This window comes from Colossoma macropomum, unplaced genomic scaffold (assembly GCF_904425465.1).
Source record: "Colossoma macropomum unplaced genomic scaffold, Colossoma_macropomum, whole genome shotgun sequence".
Lineage (NCBI taxonomy): Eukaryota > Metazoa > Chordata > Actinopteri > Characiformes > Serrasalmidae > Colossoma > Colossoma macropomum.
This window is the reverse complement of record NW_023494805.1, coordinates 40,390,019-40,394,850: the sequence shown is the minus strand read 5'-3', so window position 1 is coordinate 40,394,850 and position 4,832 is coordinate 40,390,019.

Here is a 4,832-nt window from a genome sequence, read left to right as displayed (position 1 = left end):
AATGACTGTTTATTTACTATGTTTAACATCTTAGAAAAAATAAAACATAAAATGTGGCCTGTACAAAATTTGGCACGTTTTATATTTTACATTTTATTTTAAATCAGCAAATAAATAGAAATTGTACACTAAAATTAGCAGAATATTCCATATTTAAGTGTATTCTTTATAGAAGATGTGTTTACTTGTTTTTACTTAGAAAATAAACAGTTAAACAACATGTAATTTGACCAGGGGTGTTCAAACTTTTGAATATGACTGTAAATAACTCTTATTATTTTCTTCTGTAAAAACTTATACAGTTATTAAAATTTTATAAACGAGGCCCCGGAAGCTATTTTTACATGTTTTATTTAATATTTCACGTATTAAGCTTTGAGAACAGCAAGAAGTTATAAAATGATTAATAATATACTGTAGTTATTTATTTACAGTACTTGTCCAGTTATCTGCCTTGAGATTTCCAAATACGAAGCATTCTGGATATTAATTTCAATAGAACTTCATTCTGGATATTAATTTCAATAGAACTTCATTCTTGATATTAATTTCAATAGAACTTCTTTCTGGTATTAATTTTATTAGAACTTCATTCTGAATATTAGCTTTATTAGAATTTCATTCTGGATATTAATTTCAGTAGAATTTCATTCTGGAAATTAATTTTAGTAGAACTTCTTTCTGGATATCAATTTTATTAGAACTTCTGGATATTAATTTTGTTAGAACTTGTTTCTGGTATTAATTTTACTAGAACTTCATTCTGGATATTAATTTAATTGGAACTTTAATCTGGATATTAATTTAATCACAGCTCCATTCTTGACAATAATTTTATTAGAATTTAATTATGGATATTAATTTTATTAGAACTTCATTCTGGATATTATTTGACAGCTATAATACTGTAGAGTTCTGGCGTTGTGTGAGAATAATTTTATACATTTATCTTTACACAATATTTTATAATTGAAAACAGTGATTCCAGACTTTTGAATGGTGATACACTCCACACAGTTCTAGATTCCATTCACAGAGCCTGTCTGATGCCTTTTGTAGCATTTTGTCAATTTCACAGCAATTTCACAGTTATTTAAGACACAGATTATCTGTCTGTACTGTCACTACATCTATCTGAAGAGCAAAATCACTGCATACATATCTGTCAGAATCAGCCATAATCTGCCATAATCCTGTGCCTAAATAGACTGAGTACCAGATATCTATGAACACTCCTGTCTCATCCACAGAAGGTATTGCGGTGCACCAGTGATCCATTAGTTGGAGAACTTTTAACATTCATTTCTTCTTAAATGTTTGTCTACGAGTACCAAACAGATATAATAGCACTGCATAGTATAACCTGCAGCAGTTGCACTTGTACTAGTGACCTGTTAGATTATTTTTTATTGATTTCTTATTAATTATTTAAGATGTGTGAAGCGTAACACCACAGACTGAGTTACTATTGTAGATGGATATATGATAATAGGATGATAATCTCTTTAAAATGGGGCATTTGCTTTATTGCCTGTAGTGTTATGTAGGTGAAAAGGCTCTAAGCTGTCTATATATGACTTGTGGTGCCAGATAATGTAGCCTAATATACTGATATGCTATTTGATGACGCTGCTATGGTGTAACCTTAATTGTATGGTATTTATTGTGCAAATCTGTGTGGAGAACATGGAAAGTTTTGGCCTAGGGACCAATACAACAGCATATGGACAAAGGCTTGTTTATGCATGTCAATAAATGACACCAAATGACAAACTCGGTCAATCGTGTGATGTTTAACTAATTTACTGCTTTTTTTGAGTGAAAATAAGGACGCATCCTCTGCAGGTGGGTCAGTTTTATGTCCTCATAGTGACTGTTACTCTACTACTTAAAGGGGAACTCCACTGACTTTTCAAAATGTCTTCATCGTTATAAGATTAAGATGTAAACATAGTCATTCAGAGTGTTTTTTTGTGTAGTGCTCCCTTCTAGAGAAACTTACCGAGCCAGAATTGCTTATAGTAGTGGTGATAGGAACCAGACGTCTGAAAAGCTCCACCACTAACGGTTGCATGGCCACGCCGTATTAACGTGTGGGAATGAGATGCTAATGCTTGGCCACAACTTAGTAAGGCATGGGAAAGAGATAATTAAGTTGTGAGAAAGAGATCATGCCTTATTAAGCTGTGGTCAAGGCTTAATGATCTCAATCCCACGCCTTACTAAGTCATGGCCATGTCTTAATCATCTTGTTCCCACACCTTACCAAGTCGTGGCCACACATTAGTTTTATTTATATGGCATGTCACCAGCAGGGCTCCGTACGAATGCGCTACTTGATGTCTGAGGCATTGTTTTAAAGTAGTTGTCAGGCCTTTTTAATGTATTCATGGTGGAGGGATACATGCAGGTCGATATAAGGCAATATAGTCCCCAAAGAAAACATCTTTTTCCATTATTTTAACATCATCAACATTATATATAAGCTCAGAAGAAACATGTAGGTTCACTGGTGGTTCTTGATAGTAAATAAAATGGCTATATTTGTGTTGTAGTCATGGCGACCCCTGGTTCCTATCACCACCACTGTAAAGAAAAGAGTCTCTACAATCAACCATTTCACATTATCCTCTCTATCCAGCCAGACTTATGTTGATAATAACACACTTGTGATCTTCCTCTATAACAGGTTATGAACCCCACATGCCAAATGTCGACCTACTGTTCTGATTTGCCCCTGAAACTTTTAAAATGTGGCCTTTATTATAATCCCTTACTTTGTCAGTACCAGCCTTCCCCTTCTTTCTAATTTTTACTCCAAGGCTTTCTCATATTCTCTTGCCACATGAAAAAAACACATGAAATCAAAGAGCGTAGCGTGTTTGAGTAATTTAAAATGTGTGGGGGAGGCCATTCAAGCTCTTTAATTACATAGAAAAATGGCTGAAGGATCCCCACCGAGAGACTTAAACGCCACCCCCTCCGAATGTGACCGAAACACTTCCAGATGTGTTACGCTTCGAGTCTGACACTCTGAGAGAACAGTAGCAACACGCTGACCGACAGAGACAAGGAAAGAAAAGTGTCAAGAGAGGATATTACTGCAGCCGCTTAAAGACTGGCTGCGTTCTGACGCTGCTGCAGACATATGGAGCCCATACAGCTCCTGTAAAACCACAGGTTCAATGCGTTTGCCTAGACCAGACACATATGACTATGCATATGTGGAGACCAAATCCCAGCACGATGACAAACCAGGGACATTCTGCCAGTATGGGGACATTTACTTTCCTCAAAATGCAGATTTTATTGGAAAAATCATAAAGAATTTCTTTTAAATACTGAGGCAGGGGTGAGAGCATCTGCAAGTGTCTTCCCTCAATCTAACACAGACTTGGTCAAAGCAGTTATAGCTTTATGCAAAGTAGATGTAAATTAGGCAATCTACATATACAATTGCTGGGGTCATCGTTACAGTCAGAACAGCTATAACACAGACTTGAATGTGCTCAGAAATAAAACTGAACACAGTGTCACTGGTGCGATTCAGTCAGCAAATGATGTCAGCAAGAGTCGCTCTCAGTCAGGCCCAAATGGTTCAATTCCACCCAGTTGGTCCCAAGTGCTGTAGCTGTCGCCATTTCTTGTAAGATAGACTGGAAATGGGCGAAACAAGTCCTTATGTCACAGCGTCCTTCTCAAGAAACACGCCACAAGCCTTAGAGAGACACACAGGCCAATGAATTATTATTTCTAGGTGGAAGAAATATATTCTTAAGCAAAATATGCCATATTAAAAAGATTCAGATTTGATTATAGGAGATAATCTACTTCCATTCATTAAGTAGAAATTTAAAAAAAAATAGTGGAGTTTCCCTTTAAATATGTATTTGTGGTATTCTATTTTGTTCCATATATATAACATTCTAACCACCTCCTTATTTCTACGCTCATTGTCCATTTTATCAGCTCCACTTACTATATAGGTGCACTTTGTAGTTCTACAGTTACAGACTGTAGTCCATCTGTTTCTCTGCATGCTTTGTTAGCCCCCTTTTAACCTGTTCTTCAGTGGTCAGGACCCCCATGGACCCTCACAGAGCAGGTACTATTTGGGTGGTGGATCATTCTCAGCACTGCAGTAACACTGACGTGGTGGTGGTGTGTTAGTGTGTGTTGTGCTGGTCTGAGTGGATCAGACACAGCAGTGCTACTGTGAAAGCTTTATGAAAGCTTTAAGTGCTGTTTATCTGATGGGAGCAGTTTTGGTGTCTACCAGGTCTTCCAGGTGGTTGTTAGGAGCCCCATTTTCTCTGTAGCTTTTACTTAAGAGTGAGGAGTGGTCTCTGACTTTTGCACAGTAGCGTATATATACTGTATATTCAGTAGTTAAGCTGACATGTGTGAGGCAGGCCACAGAGGTCATGGCCGAACATTGGACTTTTTATGGCAACTGTCAAAATGTCAAAATATGAGTGAAGATGTGTTGAGAACAAAGGCCTTTATGAAGCTCAATGGGAGAGGATGTGGAAACCTAAGAGCTAAAAAGGAAGGCAAAAGCTTCGGCCCTCTGTTACTAACCTTCATCTAATAATACAACGTGGAGATGAGCCGCTAGCAGTTCACTCCAAAGCAGCTCCTTTCGCCATTTTACTGTCTTTTGTCTGTAATTCACTCAGAGTATAAAAGGCATTAATGTGACTGAAAGCTGTCCGTTGGGGAAACAGCCTTGACCCTGTGAGGATAGAAGTGTGTTTTATATTAGGCCTCTATCCCCAGCGTTCTTCCTCTTATAGAATAGCTTCAGCCTGATGTCACACAGACACTAAAAG